Source organism: Vulpes vulpes, chromosome 10, assembly GCF_048418805.1.
Source record: "Vulpes vulpes isolate BD-2025 chromosome 10, VulVul3, whole genome shotgun sequence".
Classification (NCBI taxonomy): Eukaryota; Metazoa; Chordata; class Mammalia; order Carnivora; family Canidae; genus Vulpes; species Vulpes vulpes.
This window is the reverse complement of record NC_132789.1, coordinates 48,113,254-48,133,081: the sequence shown is the minus strand read 5'-3', so window position 1 is coordinate 48,133,081 and position 19,828 is coordinate 48,113,254. Positions and strand designations below refer to the sequence as shown.

At 38.0% G+C, this 19,828-nt stretch overlaps 1 protein-coding gene across 5 annotated transcripts in view; it reads right to left on the bottom strand.

Moving 5' to 3' along the window:
* Positions 1-19,828, bottom strand: part of FAF1 (Fas associated factor 1) — a 461,294-nt gene that overhangs the window by 426,117 nt on the left and 15,349 nt on the right. The window contains exon 1 of one of the 5 annotated variants that reach the window (XM_072724022.1): positions 12,152-12,305. The exons of the other annotated variants lie outside the window; for them this stretch is intronic. The gene's annotated coding sequence lies outside the window, so the exon portion shown is untranslated. Of the gene's footprint in view, positions 1-12,151; positions 12,306-19,828 lie in introns of those variants that run through there. 5 annotated transcript variants of the gene reach the window in all.

Below are 19,828 nucleotides of genomic sequence, written 5' to 3'. Positions count from 1 at the left end.
CCACAGTGATAGAAATCAGACCTCTGGTTTCCCAGGAAGCAAGGAGATTGATTAGAAGACACCTTAAAGTGGACACTTGGGTTGCTCAGTCAGTTAAGAGTTTGACTCTTGATTTCAGCTCAGGGTCATGATCTCAGGGTCATGAGATAGAGCCCTAAATCAGACTACATGCTTAGTGGAAATCTGCTTGAGATTCTCTCTCTCCCTCTCCCACTTGCCCTGATCATTCTCTCCCTCCCTCTCTCAAAATAAATAAATCTTTAAAAAAGAAGAATAAAGAGGAGGAAGAGATGATGATGACACCTTGAGGGAACCTTTCTGAGCAATAAAAATGTACTTTGGGGTAATGGAATACTACTCAGGAATTTTTTAAACTATATATATATATATATATATATATATTATATATATAGTTTTGTCAGTATATATATATTGTTTTGTCATATATATATGAAACACAAAAGAATCACGTTGAGGGAAAGAAGATGCAAAAAAACTACATGTTGTAGGACTTCATTTATAGGAAGTCCAATAAGAGGCAAAACTAACTTACAATGACATAAATCAGAAGGGTGATTCCATATGAGGCATGGGGATTGACTGGAGGAGACATGAAGAAATCTATCTGGAACAATGGGAATACTGTGTATCTTTGGTAGGGCGATGGTTAAAGGGATATACACAGCTATAAAAACATCAAACTGCTTAAGTGCATGCCACTGAATATGAATTTAAGATAAATAAACATTTTTAAGTTAGAAACATCAAAATAAATGGACTTTTACTTACCAAAAAACCAGAGTAATAAAATTATTAAGGGGGGGAGAGACTTGATTTCTCTAATGATTTTCATACTTTGCCAAAATGTTCTTCCATACCCAACAGTTTAATACTGCATCTAGGGATCCCTGGGTGGTGCAGCGGTTTAGCGCCTGCCTTTGGCCCAGGGCGCGATCCTGGAGACCCGGGATCGAATCCCACGTCGGGCTCCCTGCATGGAGCCTGCTTCTCCCTCTGCCTATGTCTCTGCCCTCTGCCTCTCTCTCTCTCTCTCTCTCTCTCTCTCTCTCTCTCTGTGTGTGTGTGTGACTATCATAAGTAAATAAAATTTAAAAAAAATACTGCATCTAATTCCTTAAAAAATACATATATAGTAAAAAGGCAAAATAAAGAAATACTCAGGTAAACAAAAGCTGAGAAAACTTCTCACCAACAGATCTTTCTTGCATACAAGAAAAAGTTTTTCACGCTGAAGGAAGTGATATCAGGTGGAAACTTTAATGTACACAGTGTCAGAAATGCAAATATGTGTGTAAATACAAGACACTTCTTGTTTCTCAGATTCTTTAAAAGATAATTAACTCTTTAAAGCAAAACTAATAGCAATGAGTTGTGGGTTGGGTTTTTTTTTTTTTCTAAGATTTTATTAATTTCATTCATGAGAGATAGAGAGAAAGGCAGACATAGGCAGAGGGAGAAGCAGATTCCCTGCAGGGAGCCCGATGTGGAACTCGATCCTGGGACCCCAGAATCACGACCTGAGCCAGAGGCAGACACTCAACCAATGAGCCACCCAGGCATCCCAAAAGCAATGAATTGTGGTGTTTATAACATGGAGAAGTAAAATACATAACAAGAATAAAACAAAGACTGGGATGGAATAAATAGAAGTATACCCTTATACAGTTCTTACACTATTATACATGAAGTGGTATAATTCAAGACAGGGGCAGCCCAGGTGGCTCAGCGGTTTAGTGCTGCTTTCAACCCAGGGCCTGATCCTGGAGACCCGGGATCGAGTCCCATGTTGGGCTCCCTGCATGGGGCCTGCTTCTCCCTCTGTCTGTTGTCTCTGCCTCTCTGTGTCTCATGAATAAATAAATAAAATCTTTAAAAAATAATAAAATAAAAAATAATTCAAGACAGACTATGGTAAAGTAAGCCATTTTATATTATAATCCCTAGAACAAGAGAAAAACCAAAGAGCTATAGGAGGTATGGCCAAGATGATCTCAGATTTATCTAGGCTGAACCTATATTTCTGAAAATTTCTTCCGAGTGGTAACCATAATTTTAAAAATCTGTGCAAGATTTAGAGGGCAAATGAGAAGCAGCAGGTATTACTGTCCTCAAAAAGTCTAGATATGGCACAAGGTGCTACTGTAGCTCATACAAATTGTCAGGATCTGTTGACTCACTTCACTGACATGGAGGAGGAGATAGGTCCCAAATTTCTTCAGATCTGGACTAATCTTCCTCACAAATACAGATGCAGAAATATATATGTAGATATGTGTATATCATACATATTTTAAAAAAAGAATAACACATCATGATAAATGATCAAGTAGGATTTCTTCCCATAATGCAGGTGATTTAACATGAGGAAATCAGTACAACTTACCATAATAAAAAAATAATGGAAACAATCTATATGGCTTAGTTGTTAAAGCATGTGACTTAATCATGAATTCAAGCCCCACACTGTTTGCAGAAATGACTATAAAAAAAGTATATGACAATATTAACACTCATTCATGATAAAATTTTTTTTAGCAAATTAGGAATAAAAGAAAATTCCTCAACTTGATGAAAGAAATCTATAAAAAACCTACACTAACACTATACTTAACAGTGAAAGACCAAATAATCTCTTTCTAAGGTTGGGAACAAGGCAAGAATGTTTACTGTCACTATTTCAACACCCTATGGGAGATCCTATCCAATGTGATAAAGCAAGAAAAAAAGCTGTTAAATTCTGGGAAAGCAGTAAAGATCTTTTATCACAGATAAACGACTGTATATAGAACATCCTCTGCATTCTTTAAAAAGAAAACCCTCCTGGGACACCCACGTGGCTCAGTCAGTTAAACGTCTGCCTTCAGCTCAGGTCGTGATCCCAGCCAGAGTCCTCTGTCCCTCTGCCTACTGCTCTCCCTGCTTGTGCTCTAATAAAATCTTTAAAAAGAAAAAAGAAAAAAAAAAACCTCCCACAGTGATAATAAGGTCACAATATACAAAATAAATATAACAATAATCTACCACATCCTCAAAAAATTAAATATAAAATTTGCCATTTGATCCAGCAATTTCACTTTTGGGTATATACCCAAAAGAACTAAAAGCAGGAACTCGAATAGATATTTGTACATTCTTTCTTCTTCTTTTTTTTTTAAAGATTTTATTTATTCATGAGAGACCCACACAAAGAGAGAGAGAGAGAAAGAGAGAGAGAGAGAGAGGCAGACTACACAGGCAGAGGGAGAAGCAGGCTCCATGCAGGGAGCCTGATGTGGGACTGGATCCCAGGTCTCCAGGATCAGGCCCTGGGCTGAAGATGGCGCTAAACCGCTAAGCCACCCAGGCTGCCCAATATTTATACATTCATATTCACAGATGCACTATTTGCAAGAGCCAAAGGTAAAAATAATTCAAATGTCCACTGAAAAATATGATTGGATAAACAAAATGTGGTATATGCAAACAACAGATTATTCAGTCTCAAGAAGCTAGGAAATTCTGAAACTAGAAACCATGCTATAAATCTTGGGGCACCTGGGTGGCTCAGTGCTTTAGTGTCTGCCTTTGGTTCAGGGCGTGATCCTGGGGTCCGGGAATCAAGTCCCACATCAGGCTCCCTGCATAGAGCCTGCTTCTCCCTCTGCCTGTGCCTCTGCCTCTCTGTGTTTCTCATGAATAAGTAAATAAATAAATATATTTTTAAAAAAAAACATTGATAAACCTTGAGGTCATTAGCCTAATATAAGCCTAGACACAAAAGGACAAATATTATATGATTGATTTCTATGAGATACCTTGAAGAGTCAAATCCACTGAGATAGAAAGTAGAATGGTGGTTGCCAAGGACTAGAAGGAGAGGGCTATGAAGAGCTATTGTTTAATTGGTAGAGTTTTAATTCAAGAAAATCAAAAAATTTGGAGCACCTGGATGGCTTAGCCAGTTAAGTGTCTGCCTTAGGCTTAGGTCATGATCCAAGGGTCCTGGAACCAAGCAGGGCTCCCTGCTGAGCAAAGAATCTGCTTCTCTCTCTCCCTCTGCCCCTCCCCCCACAATCATGCGTGTTCTCTCTCTCTCTCAAATAAATAAAATCTTTTTTAAAAATGAAAAAATTCTAGAGATAATGGTGGTAATGGCACACAATGTGAATGTACTTGATGCCACTGAATTCTACACTTATAAAAGGTTAAAAAAAATTGGTTATGTATATTTAAACACATTTTTTTTTAAAAGCCTACTGTAGGGGCAGCCCAAGTGGTTCAGTGGTTTAGTGCCTGCCTTTGGCCTGGGGTGTGATCCTGGAGACGCGGGATCAGGTCCTGCTTCGGGCTCCCTGAAAGGAGCCTGCCTCTGTCTCTCATGAATAAATAAATAAATAAATAAATAAATAAATAAATAAATAAATAAATAATATCTTTAAAAAAATAAAAATTAAAAAAATAAAAGCCTACTGTATGGTTTCTGAATGTAATATTTAAAAACAGGCAGAACTAGGGACGTCTGGGTGGCTCAGTGGTTGAATGTCTGTCTTCACCTCAGGGCGTGATCCCAGGATCTGGGATGAGTCCCACATTGGGCTCCCTACGGGGAGCCTGCTTCTCCCTCTGCCTTTGCCTCTTTCTTTCTGTGTCTCTCATGAATAAATATATAGTTTTTAAAAAAAGGCAAAACTAATATACATGTTAGAATCAAAGTACTGGGGTTATCCTAGAGCCTGAGAGGATGACTAGAAGAAGGCTTCTGACATTGTACTTCTACTGTTTTTTACCGTTTTCTTAACCTGAATGTTGGTTTCATGGGTATATTCATTTTATGTAAGTTCCATGAATCTTTTATGTGTTCCTTGCTATATTAGTGTTATACCACAACATTTTGTTTTTTGTTTGCTTCAATTAAGGATAGATAAGTTGTGATTTTGCTGAGGATCTGGATCATGCTCACAGCTAGACTGGTTTCAGGAGTAAGTCGCCTGGAGTAAGTCTAGTAAGTGAGCCCTGCTGAGAGTCCAATATCCACATTACAGTGTACATTTATTGCATGCTATTTGTCTTTGGTACATACAATTCTTTTGAAATGGTGAAAATAATGTTTCTATACAAGTCTCAAAAGGAAAGTCAACTTCTATTAGTGACAGAAGTAAACAGAAAATGAAGAGGTCTAACAAAGTAATCTGAAAGTCTCTAAGTATATAGAGAAAAGAATGTCAAGGATCTATACAGACCTGTTAAAAAGATTTTTCTACATGTCAAAGCTATCCCAAGGCCACTTGCTTACAGTCTCAGTTGCATTAACTACTTAGAATAAAAATATTATTCATTAAAAAAAAAAACTGGTCAGGTGTTCTGAATTTAAAAGCTATGAAGGCAAAAAAAAATCAGTCTTTTATTTTTACTTTGACCAAAACAAGGAATGTTTAACACCATTAGGAAATAATACTCTCAATAATATTCTCATATATATCTAAAACTATCTAATATAGCACTATAATTAAAATACAAAGTGGGACGCCTCCGTGGCTCAGCAGTTGAGCGTCCGCCTTTGGCTCAGGGCATGATCCTGGGGTTCTGGGATCAAGTCCCACATCAGGCTCCCCGCACAGAGCCTGCTTCTCCCTCTGCCTGTGTCTCTGCCTCTCTCTGTATGTCTCTCATGAAATAAATAAATAAAATCTTAAAAAAATAAAATAAAATACAAAAATTATTCATATATCTTATATGCAGGAAAGCAGAAAGAGTATGCTTAAAACATGCTATTAAGTTCTGACTTGAATTAACAGTATATAAACTTTATCCTAGACATATTTCTTGAGCATGAATTCTGCATGTCTTATGAGTGTATGTGAAATAAAAAAATTAATGAGTTGGTAAATGTATATGGGATTAATATCTCTCCCAAAAGAGAAAAATTGGGGTAAATTTTACATACTATATTACATTTTTTTAACAACAAAACTAGAGAACAGATTTCATTATATAAGAGCTTACATTCTATTTTATAACCACAAGAGGGAGCAAACATTTAACACATCTTTATGGGAGTTTCATTACATACTAATTTTTACACAAGACTTTTAGAGGACAATAATCAGAAAAAAAAAAAAAACCTACCAAAAAGCATTTAATTGAGTGATTGCCATGTTGCTAAGCAGTGTCTGGAAATATTGTGGGTAAAATATATAGCTCCTGCTCCCAGGCATCACAGTACTTCACACAACAAAGTACATCTACAATTTTGTAAAACTCTTTAATAAACATGAACAAATCATACTTGTCTTTTTTTATAGCATTACTGTAAACTGTAATTTGTAAGTATTCAATCTGAATACTTACAGACCAGAAACCACAAATATGATGGAAAAGACTAACCAAATATCAGTTGTTTATATTATATAACTCTAAGAGGCAAATAACAAGCATTATGCAATTTATTATACAAAGAATTCATGGTAGGCTCTACAATGCCAATTATCCTCTTCTGAACGGACTCCAATAATATAAGCTACTTCACCATTTTTCATTTACCTCAATCAAAATGTAAGTAAATCAACACTGAGGGGAATTTGAGACTCTAATTAACACGGTATTTCAGGAGAGAGGCATCTTTAAAACGTACTGATGGGGGCATCTGGCTGGCTCGGTGGGTAGAGCAAATGACTGTTGATCTCAGAACTGCAGGCTCAAAGCCCCATGTCGGGTGTTGAGATTACTTAAAAATAAAATCCTTAAAAAGATAAAATCTGATGAATAAAATCATAATACCAACACTGAAAATTCTCAATCACAGCCAATTAATATCATTTGAATACAGCTACTTTTATATGATTTAAAGAAGAATGGATTTCAAGAGGGCATAATGAACAGATAGGTAACCTCAGGAGAGCTCTTCTGATTAATAATTCTCTATAGAAGTATATCTTTATAGAGAAGCAAAGCACAGGGTACAGTCCTTCACAGGAAGGTATATTGGCAGGAAACAATGTGCAGTTAAAAAAAAAATCAAGTCTGAATTAAAGCTAAACTGGCTTCACATTTGAGCTTTGCCAACTATTAACCCTGTGACTTTAGGAAAAATAATAATCATCTTGCAAAGCTCTTAAAAGGATTGATAATTATGCAGGTAAATGCCTAAAATAAGAGCTCATATATTAACTGCAATTTAAAGATGAGAACACAAAAGAAGGCCACATGACTTACCCCGGATTAGAAAGTAGAAAACTAGTGAGCCAGAACTTCTTTATTTCTAGGAATACTCCTTATCTTAAAGTCTACTAATTAATTAATATTAATTAATCACACCAACTTTGTTATGATTAGTATCTATATGGTATAGTTTTTCTCATTCTTACATTTCCAACCTAACTGGGTATTTGTATTTCAAATGCCCCTCTTATAAACAATATAGATCAGTTTTTCTTTTTTAGCCAATCTGACAGTCTCTACTTCTTTTTTTGTTTGTTTTGGTTTGGGTTTTTTTGCCTTTCTTTAAACAATTCTAATTACAGATGGGAGTCAAGAGGGTGAGAGAAGCAGGTAAAGAGAGTACAGACTGGCTCCTAGAAAGTGACAGCTGAGTCCAAGTCACGCTCTTGGAAGTATAAGTAGGTGAGGTGGGGGTGAGTTCAGGGACCCTTGCTGATGACAGTCTCTACCTTTTGCTCACTGTTTAGTCTATTTACATTTAATGTAATTATTCATAGGACTGAGACTGTCTGCCATTTTTTGTTTGTAATCTGTCCCAATTGTTTTTGTTCTGTTACTCCTCATTATCTACATTTTTTAAGCAACTTATCTCCTCTATCAGCTTCTTAACTACAGTTATTCTATTCATTAGTGAGTGTTCTACAAATTATAATATGCATCCTTAATTTATCAGCATACCTTGAGTTAATATTATTACTACACCCCACATAATGTAAGAACCTTATAAGAAAGTCCATTTATTTTCTTTCAGCTGTTGTCACAGAGTTTACTTCTACATCAGATATAAAGCTCCATAGTGTATTATTTTTGTACTAGTCAACTGTTCTTTTAGAAATTATGAAAACAGGGGCAACTGGGTGGCAGTCAGTTGAGTGTTCAACTCTTGGTCTCAGTTCAGGTCATAATCTTGGGGTTGTGAGATCAACACCCACCATCCACACTCTGTGGAGTCTGCTTAAGATTCTCTCTCCCGGGATCCCTGGGTGGCGCAGCTGTTTGGCGCCTGCCTTTGGCCCAGGGCGCGATCCTGGAGACCCGGGATCGAATCCCACATCGGGCTCCGAGTGCATGGAGCCTGCTTCTCCCTCTGCCTGTGTCTCTGCCTCTCTCTCTCTCTCTCTCTCTCTCTCTCTCTCTCTGTGACTATCATAAGTAAATAAAAATTAAAAAAATAAAAAAAATAAAAAAAAATAAAGATTCTCTCTCCCTTTCCCTCTGCCCCTCCTGCCTGTGCTCATTCTCTCTCCCTCTCTCTCTCTCTCTAGGATAAATAAATCCTGAAAAAAATTATGAAGAGAAGCATAATTGTTTATATTTACCCACATATATACCATTTTCAGTGCTTTTCTTCTTCCATAAATCCACATTTCCATCTGGTATCACCTCTCTTCAGCCTAAAGAACTTGCATTAACATTTCTGAAAGTGTGCAGGTCTGCTGGCAACAAACACTTTGTGTTTTATTTTCTGAAAATGTTTTCACTTTCACTTTTGAAAGATAATTTTGCTACATATAAAATTCTGGTTTAATTTTTTTCTTTCAGCACTTAAAGATATTCCAGTGTCCCCTGTATTTATCCCATTGTTTCTGATGAGAAGTTGATTACCATTCTTGTCATTGTTCTCTTCAGACTCTTAAGACTTTTCCTTTTATGTCTGGTTTACAGCAATGTTACTGCTGTGTGCCTATGTATGTGTTTCTTAGTATTACTTCTATTTGGTGTCCACAGAGCTTCTTGAATCTGTAAAGTTATGTCTCATACCAACTACCTGCAAAGGTACTGAAAAATCTTGCCAATAATACCCACACAACCAAGAGGAAAAAACTCTCTGGGGACTTTTTTTTTTTTTTTTAAAGATTTTATTTATTCATTCGTGACAAACACAGAGGGGAGAGAGAGAGAGAAAGGCAGAAATACAGACAGAGGGAGAAGCAGGCTCCATGCAGGGAGCCCGACATGGAACTCGATCCCGGGTCTCCAGGATCATGCCCTGGGCTGAAGGCAGCACTAAACTACTGAGCCATCCAGGCTGCCCAACTTTTCTTTTAATAGAAGGAATGCTAAGAGCACTTCAAAAGAGGGGAAAAAAACAGAAAAATTAAAACAATTACCACTATTATTTTGTCATCAATTCATACCAAATCTTAAATCTTAAGGAGATGTTGTCCAATAAATCCTTAGAAGGGAAAGTGTGATTTTTACAATAAATAATGCCAAAAAAATTTTAATAATTTGACTTAGAGATCAGGAATATAATATATATCCCCTAAATCTGGATTTCAATAGAGCAACTGACAAAACTTTTTCTCATTTATTCTTAAAGACAATCCACAGAAATAAAGAATTAGTAGCATCAATAAGGATGCTACTAATCATATAGCATATTTGCAGCATAAATGCTTTCATCTAATTTTAATTTGCTTCAATTCGATAAAAACTAGTAACCTGATATTTGGCAGGCATTTCATTAGATACTAATAATGAATGTGACACAATTCCAAATCTCAGGACACTCAAAAAGCATTAACAGACTGATGCTTATTTACATATGCAAATGACACAAAGCTAAACTGCTAGTATTCTCATGACAAAATCAGGATTCAAAAACTCAATCACTGGGGATCCCTGGGTGGCTCAGCGGTTTAGAGCCTGCCTCTCTCTGGCCCAGGGCATGATCCTGGGGTCCAGGGATCAAGTCCCACATCGGGCTCCCTGCATGGAGCCTGCTTCTTCTCCCTCTGCCTGTGTCTCTGCCTCTCTCTCTGTCTCTCATAAATAAATAAAATATTTAATAAAAAAAAAAAAAACTCAATCGTTGGGACCCCTGGGTGGCTCAGTGGCTCAGTGGTTGAGCATCTGCCTTTGGCTCAGGGCGTGATCCCAGAGTCCCAGAATCAAGTCCCATATCGGGCTCCCTCAATGGAACCTGCTTTTCCCTCTGCCTGTGTCTCTCTCTGTGTGTCTCTCATGAATAAATTAGTAAAATCTTTAAAAAAAAAAAAAAAAAGTTAAGAAAGACAAATATAAAGTTCTCCAATTAGCTTGAGAAATGCAAATGATTAAATTTAGAATGAGGACATACGTCTTACCTATTTGTATAGCATTTCAAGTTACTACCCATTAAGATGTCAAAACTGTAAGGTGACTGTATTAATAGTAATATAATGTAGAAAAATTAAGGGAGAGGCCATTCTGCTCTACTCCAAGCTTCTTTTGGAATAGTGTGTTCACTATCAAGCTCCTCCTCTGAAGTGTGCCATTAATAAGTAAAAACATCCATGGCAGAGCAAGCAAGTGATAAAGAGTAATAGAAAGAACTGGAAAATTAGGGCTCAGATATTAAGAGTTAATGGTAACACAGTTGCCTTCCTGTTGACAGGAAAAGAAATTCTTCACAGGTCTACAGTAAATAAGCTATGAAGAGGTTAACTTTTATTAGCTACTTTAACTGCCTTATGAGGTAGCAATCTCCCAATTACCTAGTATAACGTCTGGCACAGAGCTGGTATTCAATAAATTTTTGTCAAGTAAATATATGAATCAAGACAGTGTCAGGTAATTCGTATTTCTCTGTATTCCTAAATCCTCATACCACAATACATGAAGTCATTCAAGTATGTGTTAGACAAATATCTGGTATACCCTCAGTAACATAGTTACAGATTTAAAGCACTAAGAATTAAAGATGCTGTTCATGTATCAAGCACTATACTAACACCACCAAAACTCATGATATTCCCATCTTCTTTTATCTTAACTTAATTGGACTACAACAGCAATCAGAACAGAGGTATTTCTGAGGAAATGCCTTATTGGACAAGCCCAGAGCATCTCTATCCAGGATTACTAAAGCAAGGGCAGAAAACCAAGATTCATGACACTACAATTTCATACTTGCCCCAGAGGTAACACACACAGCAGCTGCAACTGTGATGTGTCATGGCCAGCAGGGAATTCCTTGCAGCTATCTTCATTAAGGTTTCCTAAAAACTCAGGAGGAATGCACGTGGAACTGAGTCCCAGGATCAACTATGCATGTCACCATTGCCTTTCCATCAAAGGATGACTCTGTATCCATGTTAAATCAACATACCTTCAAAATCCATCCCCTGGAAATGGCAAGGTTCTGCTACAATCACACACATATATACACATACACACATACATAGAGCACAGATTTTAAAAAAGAATAGCAAAGATTTTAAAATAATAAAGAAATAGAAATCCTCTAGTAGATATGCCAGGAAACCATGACGACATGGTTTCAATCTTTTTGTCTTAGCAAATTAAATTAAAATCCTGGATTATAGGTAGGATTTATGGTCTAACAAAACCTTTAATCCTAACAACAAAAACGTACTTCATTTGGCACAATCCACAATGTAATTTTACATATTCTCCATGTACATGTAGTAACATACAGTACTCCTCTGTGCTTTTTTTTTTTAAGTAGGTTCCACACCCAATGTGGAGCCCAAAAAGGGGCTTGAACTCACTACTCTGAGATCAAGACCTGAGCTGAGACCAAAAGTCAGATGTTTAACCAAATGAGCCACCCAGGCACCCCAAGTATTTCTCAGTTCTTAAAACAAAGCCATATTTAGGGGCACCTGGGTGGCTCAGTCAGCTAAGCATCTGACTTCATCTCAGATCCTGGAATTGAGCTCCACATCAGGCTCCCTGCTGAGTGCAGAGTCTGATTGTACCTCTCCATCTCCCTTTGCCCCTACCCCAGCTCATGCTCACTGGCTCACTCTCCCACTTGTGCTCACTCACACTCTCTCAAATTTTTAAAAATAATAAATAAAATCTAAACATACAGAAAAAAATGATACATCATCAAATTGGCCTTTTGCTTGAAACATCTTTTGTACTTTCTTAGGTTTCTTATTTTGTCAAAATATTGGTTAAGAAAAGAAAAAAACTGGGACACCTGGGTGGCTCAGAGGTTGAGTGTCTGCCTTCGGCTCAGGGTGTGATCCCGGGGTCTGGGATGGAGTCCCACATCAAGCTCCTTGTGGGGAGCCTGCTTCTCCCTCTGACTGTGTCTCTGCCTCTCTCGCTCTGTCTTTCAATGAAGAGATAAATAAGTCTTTTAAAAAAAAAAGAAAGAAAGAAAAAACTGCTGGCACCTCTTTGCCAAAGTAACACTTGCCTTCAGTTTATCAAATTTAACACATAAAGTTAACTTCTTTTAAGTTTATACCTTTTAACTTGGTTAGAAAATTGATTAGTTTTAGGAAACCTTTATTCCAGACAACTGTGAAGACTTTTTACAAATAAAATTTAAGTACTTTAAATTTTCCAGAAACAACAGATATGGACAAAAAATTACCAACCATTTTGACAAGAGATTATGACTACATAACATTACTATGATTGCTATGTTATCACTTCCTTGTAATAATCTCATCACCATTCCTCTAATCCTGTAGATCATTAGAACATGAAAATAGTATACCAAAGGTTACAGTTCCCCCAAAGTCATTTTTATTTTGACAGAACATCTTTTTTACTCATTGTGGAAAATTTCAAGTATATACAAGATAGTAGATTTAATAGTTAAATGAACAGCCTCTTCAACAACTACCAAGTCACAGCCAATAATGTTTCACTCCCCATCAACCCCATCCCCAAAACCCCTCCCAGACTGTTCCAAAGTAAATTTCAGGTATCACTTCATCCATTATATTTCAGTGTATATCTCTAAAGGATAAGGATTCCTTTTTTTTTAAAACATAACCATTATCACACTTAACAAATGTAATTGTTTAATTCCCATCAAATAGCCAGTTTCCACAAAATATTTACACTACATTATTGCAAAGTAATCACTAAACAATGCTTTCCTCTTCTTTTTTTTTTTTTTTTAAGATTTTATTTATTTATTCATGATAGACAGAGAGAGAGGCAGAGACACAGGCAGAGGGAGAAGCAGGCTCCATACCGGGAGCCCGACGTGGAACTTGATCCCGGGACTCCAGGATTGCGCCCTGGGCCAAAGGCAGGCGCCAAACCGCTGAGCCACCCAGGGATCCCTGCTTTCCTCTTCTAAAATACGACACAGTTCAAAACAAAGTTCTTGATAACCAGATTTTAAAATAAGAGGAGGTGGGCAGCCCGGGTGGCTCAGCGGTTTAGCGCCTGCCTTCGGCCCAGGGCCTGATCCTGGAGACCCAGGATCGAGTCCCATGTCAGGCTCCCTGCATGAAGCCTGCTTCTCCCTCTCCTGTGTCTCTGCCTCTCTCTCCCTGTCTGTGTGTCTGTCATGAATAAATAAATAAAACCTTTTAAAAAATAAATAAAGTAAGAAGAGGTGCCTGGGTGGCTCGGTCACTTAAACATCCAACTCTTGATCATTGAGCTCATGATCTCAATGCTATGCAATCAAGCCCTGTGTCAGGTTCTGTGCTAGGCATGGAGCCTGCTTAAGATTCCCTCTCCCTCTGCCCCTTCCTAAAAAAAGAAATAAAATAATAAATAAAACAAAGTTCTTGCGTTTCAACCTGGAACCAGCTTGTCTTAGCTGGAATCAATCCTATTTTTTTAACATTTATTTATTTGAGAGAGAATACAAGCAGGAGGAGAGGGAGAGAGAGAATCCCAAGCAGATTCCCTGCTGAGGAAGAAACCCACCTCAGGGCTCAATCTCAGGACCCTGTGATCATGATCTGAGCCAAAGTCAAAAGCTTAACTGACTGAGCCATCCAGGCACCCAATTCTATTATTTTTGTCACATCATTACTTTTGTTTCAAGTCCCACTACTAGACCTTAGGAATAAATCCAAAACTGACAGTACTCCCAGAAAAATGAGACAAAAATACTTGGCATAAATATATACATATACCAACACAATACAGATACTGATAAATGTAAAAGCTTAAGAAAGAAAGAAAGAAAGAAAGAAAGAAAGAAAGAAAGAAAGAAAGAAAGAAAGAAAGAAGGAAGGAAGGAAGGAAGGAAGGAAGGAAGGAAGGAAGAAAGAAAGAAAGAAAGAAAGAAAGAAAGAAAGAAAGAAAGAAAGAAAAAGAAAAGCAGTGGCAAGATAATCTCTTGCTAAAATAATCCTAATGGCAATCTAATAGCAATCCTACTAGTACCTAAGTAATCCTAATAACAACCCCTGACACATACAACTTCAAAACAGAAGTCCATTAATCCCAGTTTTTCATCTTTTGATCCCTCTATTAGTCTCAGTAAAACTAGGGACACCAGAGAAACTTTTTTTCTGTCTTTTTGTGTTTCACAAAGATACAACAGGATGAAGGAATCAAAAAATAACTGGATGCAGTTTTTTTAAAAAGGCAACCTTAAAAAGTGCAGTACTTACTAATTTTTTCCACTATTATAGTCATAATGATAGAAGAAAGGAAATATGTTCCCCAATGGGAAGAGGGGAGTAGATGACCCAAAGGAAACAAGTCACATCCTTACAATACCTTTGAAATTTCATTTTCTCTTTAAAATTCATGTAAACTCTATATTTACTTCATAGTATTTCTTTTTAAGTTATTCTAGTAAGTTGGTGCTACAAGATGTTGATATTTATTCTTAACTTTGAGCACTTCCTAGCATACCCATTTGAGAAATATACATATATAAGATCACAGACTTGACCTTGGAGTAGAGCAGACTTGAGTTCCAAACCCAGCCTTGTTATGACTACCTATCTCTAGATGATTACTTAACCTCCTTACACATTTCCACTTATTCATCTTTTAAATGAGAATATTAATAATGACTATCACAAATTAAATGGCATATACCAATTAGATTGAACAATGCAGATAAAACATTGACCATATAGGCCAAAGTATTGCTGAGTAACATTAGTAGTAATTATAATTACCATCTCCAAAACCATTCTGTATAATAAAGGACTGCCTAGTCTCCAGGGTGGCAAGAGCTATGAAGGATCTAATATTTTACTTACTTAGAAGTTAATGATTTAGCATGTTACAATTTCATGGCTGCTAGAGGAAGACACAAGACTCCTAAGTCAAGAATAAACTACTTGGGATCCCTGGGTGGCTTAGCGGTTTAGCACCTGCCTTCGGCCCAGGGCATGATCTTGGGAATCCCAGGATCGAGTCCTGCATCAGGCTCCCTGCATGGAGCCTACTTCTCCCTCTGCCTGTGCCTCTGCCTCTCTGTCTGTCTCTCATGAGTAGATAAATAAAATCTTAAAATAATAATAATTAATAATAATAATAATAATAATAATAATGTACTTTATTACTCACAACAATAGCAGTAGCCAGAGTATCAGCAGTTTCTTGCATGGGTTCACAAATCTGATTAGCCACAAGGTGATACATAGTGAGCCAGGTGACATCTGCTCATGCACTACAGGACTGCACTACAGGAGAAGAATCCTGAGAGCATACCCACCCTTTGCTCTGGAGGGAAAAAATATCTTTATCTCCCAGATTGTAAACAAACTTGCCCTTTGATCTGGAAGGAGACATTATCTAGGCTGGTCACAATACAACACCCTTGAAAAGATAGACTGTAACAATTGCTGTCTCTATTCATAAAATGTGATGATATTAGACAAAGAGAATTGTCTCTCACTTCTAAACCATCTTGGCTGCTGACAAAGTTTCTCATGAATATAGATTCCAATGGCCACTCTGATTAATCTGACTGACAAGTGACTGGGACTAAACCCATTCAATTTGTTTCATACAGCATTTAATTAAAACAGTTAACAACAAGCAGCAGGATGAAGCCAACCTTCAGATCTGATTCAACCATGCTCCTCAGAGTTCCACCCCTGAATAAGCTGAAGAAAATCCCATGAAACATTAGGGTCTACCTCTGAAAGTCTGGTGTCTTCGTCCCTAAAGTTCTTTTTTTTCTTTTTAATTTATTCATGAGAGAGACAGAGAGGCAGAGACATAAGCAGAGGCTCCCTCTGGAGCCTGATGTGGAACTCGATCCCAGGACCCCAGGATGACAACCTAAGGCAAAGACAGATGCTCAACCACTGGGGCCACCCAGCTGTCCCTGTCCCTAAAGTTCTGTATTAACCTTTCCACTTGGCCCAAAGCATTAATCCAGAACAACAGGATATATTAACAATTATACAGACTCTGCTTCGGCCTATAAGGGCAATTTTATCATCCATAACAATGCTGGTCAATGAGTTGAGACTAATCTGAATGCTTCCTAGGACCAAGGTGTGTAACTGATCATATCAGCAAAAAGAATCAGGAACAAATTCTGAACCATCTATTCTAACTCAATAACTTCCCTCATAAAGTTAACTGCCTACAGGATGCACATAAATAACAAATCAGTTAAGACTCTGAGAAGCCTCCCTAAAAAATTAAGGATAGTCTCACTTTGGAGAGATCTCCACAGTCCACCGAAGGCTCTAAGATCTACTAGTAGTGCTTTGTTAAATATTCAAGAGGTACAAGAGACCATATTTCTCGGAAGACCTACATCAACCTGGGAGACAATCTATATCCGAACATGGCCTCCCAGACAGGTGACAGGCCTGGAGTTCCCAAATTCAGTTTGAATAATTAAGTATAGTCTTTGTTTTTGAAAGAACTGAATGAAGGCAGTCGGTCCAAACTATCCTAATTGTGCAGGCCACCAGTAATGCGCCCCACAGAATCCCTGAGCAAAGGCTATGGAAGACATGTGGGTAGATGTGAGCAGGTAATGACAGGTGTTTTGCATGGAAAGTATGGGGCAACCCCTGCAGTTTCCAGTAGATTTCTCAGTAAAATTAAAGGGAATGATAACCAAATGGTGATCAGAGCTGAGCACACTAATGGGAGGATGGCAGACCCCAGCAACTACGTGTCTGCAATTTTGCAAGAGCTGCATCAGGATGTTTTCCTGGAAACTAAGGAAAGCTTCAAGTGTGGTTCTGAATGTCTCTCCCTTCCCCAAAGCTTCTTCTGAGGTCTAAGGTGTTCCTTCCTAGGTGTCAAGATCGTTGGCTTTCCCTCCACTACCACAAAATTATGTTCCATTCCAGTAATTGCAGCTTTTTTCCAATCTTCTCCTACTCATTCATACTTAGGCCTTTCCCCTAGAAATGTCAGTGTGAAATAGGGAATTTTTATTAAACCTACAGAAACCCATTAATCGTCCCCATTGGCCCACAAGGGCCACTGTAGGGGAACTCAGCAAACAGGGTACTCAACCAGTGGTCATTATCCTTATGATCTAGACCATGTCAAACCAACATGAGAATCCGGGTGGCTAAACGAGAATTAAGTCTGAATCCCAAGGCTACCTCTTGGCATACTGCAACATAAAAGGTATACCAACAGGCTGGCTCTGTACTGTAGGTAGAAAAAAAAAGCTTCATGCCCAGAAATAGGGTAGAATCTAAATTTGAAGGGATGCCTGGGGTGACACAGTCAGTTAAGTGTTCAGCTCTTGGTTTCAGTTCAGGGCATGATCCCAGGGTCCTGAGATTGAGCCCCGTGTTGGGCTCTGCTCTCTACACGGAATATGCTTAGGATTCTCTCTCCCTCTGACCCTCCACCCCTGCTCTCTCTCTCTCTCTCTCTCTTCTTCCTTCTTGCTCTTAAATAAACAACAACAAAAAATCTTACATTAAAAAAAATCTGAATTCGTTTTATATATATATACATATACATATATATACGTATATACGTATATACGTGTATATATATACATCCTCCCAACCCTTCCATCCCGATTATTGGGTCATGAAGTAAGTGACCAAGATGAGATGATCCCTTTCTGGTCATAGCTGCATTCAGTGGCCTGACTTAGTAAGGAAAAAGATGCTTCCATGTTCAACATTTATCCACATACCTGATGTCTGTGGATGCTAAGGAGCATGAAAGATCCCTCAAGCATCTTGATTATCAAGCTCACTGCTGAGTGGCTTTAAAATAAAAAGTTCACCATTGTCAGACTGCAAATGGTCCAGAAAACCCAAAAGCATAACAAAGATTAGTTTCACAGGCCAAAATGTTGTGGCCAGTCAGCTAATTGAACTATAACAGCAACACCATACCCAGAAAAAAGTATCAACAGCAGTGAGGCAGCACTGATACTTATGAATGGAAGGCCAAAGTTCCAATGTATTAAATTTGCTAAAAGCAAATGTGGACTCTCTCATTATGTAACAGGTCAATTTTTGGCAGAATTCACAAGTAGAGCAATGTTACCCTCTGCATCAGAAATAAACAGTCTTTAAAACTACACCCATTTTATGATAGCTGATGTGTTATCACATCTAATATGATGGATGGATCCAGACAACAATGATGGCTCTGGGCAGTACAGACTCAATCAGAAGCTTGATTCCAGTGGGCTTCATTAGAGAACAGTCCCTTATTGTGGGCATCTACATGAGTGATCCAGACAGTTTGATCAGCAGCTATAATTTGTTTCCATAGTTCACAGCTTCAAAGAGAGCTGTCTTTAATCTGCCAGTCTATAGTTTCCAAGTGGCAGACCGAATAGCTAGGCCATGGGCAACAAGCCAAGGGGCACTAGAAACACAAGTTTTATGAAGGAGAATACTAGCCAGAGCTATAAGAACAGCCTTGAATTCTATGCACTGAGAAAGCAATCACCCACTATCAGTCTGCATAGCTGGCACAGAGGCTGAACAGCCCCGGAAGACAACCAGACAAATCAGTTTCAGCTTGGCTAAATCACTGGTGAACCATGCCCAGGTTTAGGAAAAACTCTATGGATTGAGGACCCCACTGAATCAGTTGCGTTGCGTTGCTTTGCTTTGCTTTGCTTTGCTTTGCTTGCTTGCTTGCTTTATTTATTTATTTATTTATTTATTTATTTATTTATTTATTTATTTATTTTATTTATTTATTTTTAGTAGCTTTGCTTTAGACAGTGAAATGGGGAATAAAGGTTTCTCCAAAGGAAGGACTGAGCCCTAAGACATCATTAACCTCCATCCTCTCATCTCTCAAACCAGAGAAAGTTCTTTGTTTTGTGCACTCAGAGGTTGCAAATTTGCCTCCTTTTGCACTCAAGTGTAGGTGTACATAGGTCTGTAAGTGTAGTCTAAAAGAGGCAGAACTTCCTGCCCAGCCGGGACAAATCTTAGTACTAGTTGTTACATTGAAGGGGGAGTCTGACTCTGAATCTGATACATTGGTGAAAAAAATTCTGTCTACCAGAGAGGATATTTGAGGGTTGTTAACAGCAAAAACCAGAATATTCAGGCAACTGTGTTTGAACCTACTTCCTAATACTCAGTCTGTAATCACCTCCCTAATTCTTCCTCATTAAAAGGCAATAAAGTAGAAAGTCACTTAACAATTTGGTGGAGGTGTTCAGTATCAATTCCATGGACGCCCCTCTAATTCTGCTTTTTTTTTTTTAATTTTTATTTATGATAGTCACACAGAGAGAGAGAAGCAGAGACATAAAAAAAAGAAAAAAAAAGAAATTAAAAACCAGGGCAGCCCAGCTGGCTCAGTGGTTTAGTGCTGCCTTCGGCCCAGGGTGTGATCCTGGAGACCCGGGATAAAGTCCCACGTCGGGCTCCCTGCATGGAGCCTGCTTCTCCCTCTGCCTGTGTCTCTGTCTCTCTCTGTGTGTCTCTCATGAATAAATAAATAAGATCTTTAAAAAAAA